Here is a 10,439-nt window from a genome sequence, read left to right as displayed (position 1 = left end):
AAAAAAAAGAAAGGCCAAAGAAAAAAAGAAAAAAAAAAGAAAGGCCAAAAAAAAGAAAGGCCAAAAAAAGAAAAAGAAAGAAAAAAAGAGAAAATAAATAAAAAGGGGCAATGTTACTATCTCTTTTCCACACTTGTGCTTCAAAGTAGCACCATGTTCCTCATATAGTGAGTCTCATATGTTGTCACTTTCATATACTAGTGGGAATTTTTCATTATAGAACTTGGCTTGTATATTCCTACAATGGGCTTCCTCAAAATGCCCTAGGTCTTCGTGAGCAAGCAAGTTGGATGCACACCCACTAGTTTTCTTTTGTTGAGCTTTCATACATTTATAGCTCTAGTGCATCCGTTGCATGGCAATCCCTACTCCTCATGTTGACATCAATTGATGGGCATCTCCATAGCCCGTTGATTATCCTCGTCAATGTGAGACTTTCGCCCTTTTTTGTCTTCTCCACACAATCCCCATCATCATATTCTGTTCCACCCATAGTGCTATATCCATGGATCACACTCATGTATTGCGTGAAAGCTGAAAAAGTTTGAGATTATTTAAGCACGAAACAATTGCTTGGCTTGTCATCGGGGCTGTATAATTTGGGAACATTTTTGTGTGACGAAAATGAAGCATAGCCTAACTATATGATTTTGTAGGGATGAACTTTCTTTAGCCATGTTATTTTGAGAAGACATGATTGCTTTGATTAGTATGCTTGAAGTATTACTATTTCTTATGTCAATATGAACTTTTATTTTGAATCATTTGGATCTGAACATTCATGCCACAATAAAGAAAATTACATTGAGATTTATGCTAGGTAGCATTCCACATCAAAAATTCTGTTTTTATCATTTACCTACTCAAGGACGAGCAGGAATTAAGCTTGGGGATGCTTGATACGTCTCCAATGTATCTATAATTTTTGATTGTTCCATGCTATTATTTTACCCGTTTTGGATGTTTATTGGCTTTACTTTACACATTTATATCATTTTTGGGACTAACCTACTAATCGGAAGCCTAGCCCGTATTGCTGTTTTTTTTTGCCTATTTCAGTATTTTGAAGAAAAGGAATATCAAATGGAGTCCAAACGGAATGAAACCTTCAGGATAGTGATTTTTGGAACAAATGTGATCCAGAGGACTTGGAGTGCAAGTCAAGAAGCAGTCGAGGCAGCCACGAGGGTGGAGGGCGCTGTCGGTGTCAAAACCGGCGGATCTCGGGTAGGGGGTCCCGATCTGTGCGTCTCAGGCTGATGGTAACAGGAAGCAAGGGACACAATGTTTACCCAGGTTCGGGCCCTCTCGATGGAGGTAAAACCCTACTTCCTGCTTGATTAGTATTGAAGATATGAGTAGTACAAGAGTAGATCTACCATGAGATCGTAGAGGCTAAACCCTAAGAGCTAGCCTATGATGGTATGATTATAATTGTGATCGGCCTTCTAAGGACTAACCTCTCCGGTTTATATAGACACCGAAGAGGGCTAGGGTTGACATGGAGTCGGTTACAAGGAAGGAAACACAATATCCGGATCACCAAGCTTGCCTTCCACGCAAAGGAGAGTCCCATCTGGACACGGGCCGGAGTCTTGAGTCTTGTATCTTCATGCTCCAATAGTCCGGACAAAGTATATAGTCCGGCTGTCTAGATACCCCCTAATCCAGGACTCCCTCGGTAGCCCCTGAACCAGGCTTCAATGACGATGAGTCCGGCGCGCAGTCTTGTCTTCAGCATTGCAAGGCGGGTTCCTTCTCCGAATACTCCAATGTACCTACTACGACAAATAGTGTCCGGTTTCCCATCAATGTCGCACTCCTTAGCCCTCAATAATGACCATCTCCATGTGTCAAGCGAATGCAAGGAGACGAGGCATTTTTGCATTTTTCACCCGCGATCCTTCCAGCGGGCCGTCTATTTGAACAGACGGGAATTCTCAGATCCAAACCTCACTCTCCCTCCTCGAGCAAGCATCCCACAGAGCGCTCCGGAAAAAAACATTCCAACATGGCCGGTCGTCGCAGCTCTTCTGCTCGCTCTCCTCGCTCCAGGTCAGGGGATTGTGAAGAGTGTTCAGTTCCTCATAGCCGTTTGATAAAGTTACAAACCCAAGGGTTTCTCCCACCGGCGTTTATGGTTCCCATTCGAGCCGGAATAGCCACCTATAACGGAGGGGAACAAGCGGAGGGATCTCCTAATCCATCTCCAGAGGAGCGAATATGCTTTATCCCGCATCTGCTAAGGGGCGTCGGGTTTCCCATCCACATGTTTCTTCGCGGGCTCCTGGAGTTCTACGGTCTCCAGTTGCACAACCTTACCCCTGCCTCCGTACTACATATAGCGGGGTACGTTGCCCTTTGCGAGCTGTTTCTAGGCTGCGAACCTCACTTCGGGTTATGGAAGAAGCTCTTCTGCCTTGTCCCCCGCACACGGGGAGAATCCCTATGTCAAGTGGGTGGGGCCGAAGTATGGCGCATTGCCGAGACCGGATACCTATCCGGCACTCCCAAGAAGGCACCAGAGAACTGGCCTTCAGAGTGGTTTTACATTGATGACGTCCCCTTCCGGATCCAGTCTGGACAGGTCTCCCCAAGTTCAGTAACGCCCCGCCGACGGCACGTCTAAGCTGGAGCCTCCGGGACCCCCAAGAGGAGGATACCAGGGAAATACATTTCTTGATGAGCAGGATAAAGTTACTGGCCAAATCCGGACTGACGATAGTCGAGGTCATGGCAATATGCATAATGCAGGGAGTGCAACCGCTTCAATATCGGGGGAAGCCCATGTGGCACTTCAACGAGGAAGACGATGCCACCCACTGCGGCCGTAAGGGTCCGGACTCCGCCACTGCTCGCAAGGATATTATCCAATTTATACAAAGGGGAAGAGGAAGAATTCCTTCGCATTAAACCGCGGGACGGATTCTCCATGTACAACCCCCCAGAGTGGGTAAGTCGTCATTCCTTTCCCTGCTTTACTTACTTTAGCATTCTCTGCTAAGATTACCCGCATCGATGTTTTCGAGCAGGAACTGAGGAGGGCCGTAGAAGGAATCTTCAGCCCCTCCCCGCAGCCAGAGGACCCCGGAAGGGCCCTAGATCCAGGACTCGAAGAAGATCCGGATATTACTGTGGAGCTTGTCAATGGGGTATTTTATCAAGCGAGCGGTGATAGTGCCTCAGTGGACATTATTGCCGACTATCCCGGACTGCTCCCTGTGTCGCGTGTAAGCCAAACTAAAAACCCTATCCTCCTAAGAGGACTCCCATCATGTATCATGCCTTACCCTTGAGGAGTCGTGCTGTTTGCAGAGACAACGATCGGAGCTCGGGGCCGAGCCCCTAGGGACTCGTCGAACACAAGCATCTGGATCGGGCAGGCTCAAGAGGAAGGCGGTGAGGGTCGACACACCATTGCAAAGGTAAAGCAAAAACCTGTCCTGCGATTATGGTATTGAAGTATAACATCGCCCTTCTTGTCCTGGTAGGGAAAGGAGCAGCCGGACTATATCCAGGGATCCCGCCAATCACGCCTCCACCAGCCGGGTTGCAGAACCGGTTTCGAGAGCGGAGGCGGACACGGGGCCAGTGCCGCATAGTTCTCCGATAGAGGACGCGGATATGCTATCGACCACAAACTCCGAAGTAGAGAGCGCCATGAATCACCGGCGCCGGAGGGTCATGCTTCGGAACAACATCTTCTCCGAAGAGGCTTTTAATGCCTTCAATTCGGGGGACGCATACATCCGAGAAGCTCAAGGCGGGCTTGCCCGAGCGACGGACCAGTATACCAAAGATATACGGGTAAGAAGTTTTGATAAGCATGTATAACAATAGCCCCTGAGACTTGAAACGGTTGGAACAACTGTTTTGAGGATCAATTTATGCACAGGTCCTTGTAGATAAGAATGAACAATTAGCTCAGGAGCTGGAGGAATGCAAGGCCCAGCTGAGGGACACGGTTGCCAAGTTAGAGGAATCCTAGAAGGCCTCATCTGGTAACATTTGTCTCGATTGTATGAAGATGCACCAGTTAGTAAGCGGCTGGTATGACTAGTCTAACAGAAAATTCTACAGACAATCCCGGGGTGAATCCGGAGAGCGTAACGGGTGACGACTCGTATCTCAAAAGGCAGCTAAAGACTGGCGAACGCATCCTTACACAAGTTAGGCAAGAGAAGATCAATCTTCAAGATGCCAATATTCGGCTGGATGTGGAATTAAAAGACGTCCGTGCTCAACTGGCGGACTCCGTGAAGGAGAACAAAAGACTTCGATGCGGTATTTACGGTGAGTGCCCAAACGAACTATATTACAATTCGGCGAGGAAGTGTATTGAAAGAATTTTTCTTGTAGGAATGTTAACGGGTCGCCCCGAGGAGGAGATGCCCTCATCTGCGGGCGAGGTACTACAAGAACTTTCACAGTTGCACGAGCGAGCTCGGCGGGTGATGCACGGCGTTGCTCAGGCCTTGTGGCCATCAAGCTTCCTGCCGAATGGCTTGGGGGAGCTTGTGGATCTGCTTCAAGGAGCCCAGTGGCGCTTCCGATTGTGGAAGATATCAGCTTGCCGGCAAGGTGCAAGAGAAGCCTGGGCAATGGTGAAGACGTGCTACACCAAGCTGGACCCGAACCATATGGCCGAAGTAGGACCGGCGGCGCTAGATGGGCAAGAAATTCCCGTTAGTCTGGTATATGACCAGGTAGCGTTAGCCGCCAAGTGTTCTCAACAGGATTGTAAGCTAGATAGCCTGTTGGATGGTATAGAGGAGGAATATAGTCAGTCTAAGTGACTGTGTAATTCAATGGACATAAGTAGTCCCTAGCCGGATTAAAATCATTTGTCATGTCGGACCTTTTCGCTTCAGCCCCCGGATCCTACAGTCCGGGGTGTGTCCGAATACCCGCTCAGTTATACAAAACCAGGGTATGGGTGGAAACTAGGCGTAGGGGTCATAAGTGCTTGAACAGACAAGTACCCAACTAGTTATGTTATATTACATGGATAGTAAGAAACATCTTCCAGGGAGAATAGTTCCGTTAGGGGTTCCTTTCCCTGGGTACGCATGCGACGATGCACATGTCCGGACTGCGAATGATGGCGCAGGATATAAGACTTCTGGGGATTTACGTTGTAATAAACGAATACATCTTTTGTTCACTGATCGAATATTCTCTTAAGGAAACTAGCTTTCGGCTTCACCCAGTCTGATGTACACATCCGGCTGAGCCGGCAGTAACAGTCGCAAAGGTGCTCCCCTTATGCCCTAGCCAAATTAACAGGAACGTAGGGCATAAACACAAGAGCCAGGCAACCCATCTTGGCCACATCTTAAGTCATATCGATGCATATAATGGTGAAGAAAAGGCACATATGGAAAATAAATGCATATGTGATAGGCGGAAAGCCATTAGAGTATTTATTTTTAGCTTCCGTATAGGAAGCCCCCAGGTATTGCTTACACACATAGTGCGGCCGGAGTGATCCGAAAGTCCGTACTATATTTAATAATTTGTGTGGAGAGGAAGAAAAAATCGAGAAAGGAGAAGGGATGGAGCATAAATAAAAGGGAGAGAGTAAGGAGACGAACATTGAGTTCGGCGTTAGGCGTAGAATCTCCGGAGTCTGGCTGCGTTCCATGGGTTCGGCTCGAGCCTGTTATCGGATGCATTACGTAATCGGTGCGCTCCTCCGGTGAGAACTTTGTCGATGAAAAAGGGACCTTCCCACTTGGGTTTGAGCTTGTCCTTCTTCTCCGGTAGGCGTAGAACGAGTTCGCCAATATTGTAAGTTTTGGCCCGTACTTCTCTGCTTTGGTATCGTCGAGCCTGCTGTTGATAGAATGCAAAGCGGGCTTTTGCGACGTCGCGCTCCTCCTCCAGGGCATCCAAGTTATCTTGCCGATCTAGCTCGGCTTCCTTCTCTTCGTACATGCGTATGTGTGGCGAATCATGTATTATGTCGCAGGGTAGGACTGCTTCTGCGTCATACACCATAAAAAATGGTGTATATCCGGTGGTGCAATTTGGCGTGGTCCGCAGCCCCCAGAGTACGGAGTTGAGCTCCTTGACCCAGTGCGTATCTGACTCTGTCAAAGATCTCACTAGTCTGGGTTTCATGCCGCTCATAATGAGATCGTTTGCCCATTCGACCTGGCCGTTTGTTTGGGGATGGTAGACGGATGCGTAGTCGAGCTTAATGCCCATTTTGCTGCACCAAGTTTTCACCTCATCGGCTGTGAAATTGGAGCCATTATCAGTGATGATGCTGTGGGGGACGCTGTATCGCTGTACGACCCTGGATATGAAGTCTATGACTATTTCGGATTCAGACGTTTTAACTGGTTTGGCTTCTATCCATTTGGTGAACTTGTCCACCATGACCAATAAGTATTTTTTCTTATGGCTTCCTCCTTTAAGAGATCCGACCATATCCAGCCCCCAGACCGCGAAGGGCCAGGTTATGGGAATTGTTTGGAGAGCGGTAGGGGGCATATGACTCTGATTGGCGAAGAGCTGGCAGCCGACGCAGTGTTGGACAAGGTCCTGTGCATCTGCTCGGGCCGTCGGCCAATAGAAGCCTGTACGGAAAGCCTTGCTGACTAGTGCCCGAGCCGCGGCGTGGTGCCCGCCCAGTCCGACATGGATTTCAGCCAAGAGCTGCCGCCCTTCCTCCTCGGAGATGCATCTTTGGAGCACTCTGGTGGCACTTTTCTTGTAGAGTTCCCCTTCGTGGATTTTGTAAGCTTTAGAATGCCGAACAATGCAGCATGCTTCATTTTGGTCTTCTGGGAGCTCCTGCCTATTTAGGTAGGCCAAGAAAGGCTCAGTCCATGGGGCGACTACGACCATGATTTCGTGGGCCGAAGATGTTATTTCGGTGGCAGAGCCTCCGATTATGTCTGATGGTTCAGAATCTGGGGGTGTGTTCGGATCCGTGCTAGTATTGCCGGACTCCCCTTCCCATACCACGGATGGCTTGAACAACCTTTCCAGGAATATGTTAGGTGGGACAGGGTCACGTTTAGCGCTGATGCGGGCGAGAACGTCAGCCGCGTGATTTTTTCTCGAGCCACATGGTGGAATTCGAGCCCCTCGAACTGAGCTGACACTTTGAGGACGGCATTACGGTAGGCCGCCATTTTCGGATCCTTGGCGTCAAAGTCTCCGTTTATTTGTGATATTGTGAGGTTCGAATCCCCGCACACTTCCAGGCGTTGGATGCCCATAGAGACCGCCATCCAAAGACCGTGCAACAGAGCCTCATATTCGGCTGCATTATTGGAGTCTGTGTATAATATTTGGAGGACGTACTGGACCGTGTCTCCGGTGGGAGACGTCAGGACTACGCCTGCTCCCAATCCGGCCAGCATTTTAGAGACGTCGAAGTGCATGATCCAGTTGGAATACGCGCCGTACTCTTTAGGGAGTTCGGCTTCTGTCCATTCGGCGACAAAGTTAGCCAGTACTTGCGATTTGATGGCCCGCCGTGGTTTGTATATTATGTCGAACGGAAGGAGCTCGATGGCCCATTTAGCAATCCGTCCCATAGCGTCGCAGTTGTTTATTATGTCATTGAGTGGTACTTCGGAGGCAACCGTAATCGAACACTCTTGAAAGTAGTGTCGCAGCTTCCGGGATGCCATGAAGACCGCGTATGCTATTTTTTGATAGTGTGGGTATCGGGATTTGCATGGGGTGAGGACTGTGGATACGTAATAAACCGGCTTTTGGAGCGGGAATTTGTATCCGTCAACCTCTTGTTCGACGACGAGCACTGCGCTTACAACTTGGTGTGTTGCAGCTATGTACAGTAGCATGGGCTCGCCGATATTTGGCGCTGTTAGGACTGGATTGCTGGCCAGTAAGGTCTTTATTACTTCTAGTCCGGCCGTGGCTGCGTCTGTCTACACGAAGTGTTCGGTGCGCCGAAGGAGGCGGTAAAGAGGTAATGCCTTTTCTCCTAACTTGGAGATAAAGCGTCTCAAAGCGGCCACACATCCGGCTAGTTTCTGGATGTGCTTGAGGTCTGTTGGTATATCCAACTGCGATAGAGCTCGGATTTTTGCTGGATTCTCTTCAATTCCTCTATTGGAAACAATGAAGCCCAGCAGCTTCCCCGAGGGGACGCTGAAAACGCATTTTTCCAGATTCAACTTGATGTCGTATGTCCGGAGGTTATTGAATGTAAGCCTCAAGTCATCTATTAGGGTTTCGATGTGTCTTGTTTTTATGACCACGTCGTCTAAGTATGCCTCAAATGTTTTGCCGATTTGTTTTTCCAGGCATGTTTGAATCATGCGTTGATAGGTTGCACCGGCATTCTTAAGCCTAAAAGGCATAGTGTTGAAGCAAAAGGGGCCATATGGCATTATGAAAGCTGTTGCAGCTTGGTCAGACTCTGCCATCTTTATTTGATGGTATCCAGAGTATGCATCGAGAAAACACAGCGAGTCATGTCCAGCTGTGGCATCGATTATTTGATTGATGCGAGGGAGGGGAAAGGGATCCTTGGGGCAAGCCTTGTTGAGGTCTTTGAAGTCGACGCATAGGCGCCAGGATTTGTCCTTCTTTGGTACCATTACCAAGTTCGCCAGCCAATCCGGATGTTTAGTATCTCTCATGAATCCGGCCTCAAGTAGCTTGGCTAGCTCTTCCCCCGTTGCTTGTCGTTTGGGCTCTGAAAATCGCCTTAGGGTTTGTTTGACAGGTTTGTATCCCTTTAGTATGTTAAGGCTGTGTTCAGCCAATCCAAGCGGGATGCCCGTCATGTCCGATGCGTGCCAGGCGAAGATGTCCCAATTCTCGCGTAAAAAATCTCGTAGTGCGGCGTCCATTGCGGGGCTCAACTGTGTCCCGATGGAAGCTGTCTTCGTGGGGTTCGTTGGATGGACTTGGAATTTGACTATCTCGTCTGTAGGTTTAAATGAGGTGGACTTAGATCGCTTGTCGAGTATCACGTCGTCCCTGTCCAGGGTGGCCCGTAGCATCGTTAATTCTTCGGCTGCTAGGGCTTCGGATAATGCTTCAAGGGCTAGTGCTGCGGTTTTGTTTTCGGCGCGAAGTGCGACGTCCGGATCACTGGCTAGAGTGATGATTCCATTGGGCCCGGGCATTTTAAGCTTCATGTACCTGTAATGGGGTATGGCTTGAAAGCTCGTAAACGCGTCCTGCCCTAGAGGGGTGTGGTATCCGCTGCTGAAAGGAGCCACTAGGAATGTGATTTCTTCGGACCTGTAGTTCTCCGGGGTGCCGAATACCACATCAAGTGTGATTTTTCCCGCACACCGCGCCTCCCGACTAGGGATAATTCCCCTGAAGTTGTGCCGCTTTGTTCAATGCGACTTTTATCAATTTCCATCTTGTCGAGCGTTTCTTCATAGATCAAGTTTAATCCGCTCCCGCCGTCCATGAGTACTCTAGTGAGCCGGAAGCCATCTACGATTGGGCTAAGGACCAGAGCGGCTGGTGCCCGGACGGTCTGGAATCGAGGTTCATCACTGGCATTGAAAGTTATAGCAGTGTCGTTCCAGGGGTTTATTTTTGCCACATGGCAGATTTCAGCGGAGCTCCGATGAGCTCGCTTGCGCCTATTGTTTGAGGCGAAAGTCTCGAAGACCGTTAGTATCATATTGTGCTCGTTGGCGGGATGTTGTTCTGCTTTACGGCTTGCAAGAAGATCCTCGCCACTTTTCGCAACCTACCGGAGTATCCAACATGCCCTAAGGCTATGGGTTGGTGCTGTGTCCGGAGCATTGTGGAGTTTACATGGCCCATCGAGCCATTCTTTCAATATGGTCCCCCACCCTGGGGTGTGCTTTGGTTTCTTGCAAATTGGATCGGCCGACTTACGAGAGTTCGCCCGTTTAGTTCGGCCAAAGGTCTTGGTGAGAGCCGTATTGTCCCAAAATTCTGTTTGGGTTTTCAGGCGCTTTCCATCACACAGTACTTTTGTACTATGATTGCCAAGTCCGCGAAGTGTACTATGTCACGGCGGCTTATAGCATTAAGGAGTCCTTTGTCCATGCAGTTTTTGCAGAAGAGTGAGACTACGTCCTCCTCGCGGTAGTCCTTGACCTTGTTAAGCGCAAGAAGGAATCTGGCCTAGTAGCGATGTACTGTCTCCTGGGGCTCTTGCCTCATGCGGGAGAGACGGTTTAAGTCCAGGTGGGTGTTGTTAGCTGAATCCGGATTCTGATCCAATCTAACACCCAGGGGGCATGGGAGGTTCCAAGCCTGACAGCTCGGGATCCGGAGTGCTGCCCAATTTCTTCGGCCCAATGCCCGATTCTAAATCCGGGACCCGGGTCATGTCTTCCTTTGAGCAGGTGTTCGGCTCAAGGAGTTCGGGGATTCGGACATAATTCGTCCTCAAAGTTGAGGGGCAACCCGTGTGTGGTTCCTCCACTACCGCTATCTCATGGGTGGCCGGCGGG

Source organism: Triticum dicoccoides, chromosome 1B (genome assembly GCF_002162155.2).
Source record: "Triticum dicoccoides isolate Atlit2015 ecotype Zavitan chromosome 1B, WEW_v2.0, whole genome shotgun sequence".
NCBI lineage: Eukaryota > Viridiplantae > Streptophyta > Magnoliopsida > Poales > Poaceae > Triticum > Triticum dicoccoides.
This window is presented reverse-complemented; position numbering follows the sequence as displayed.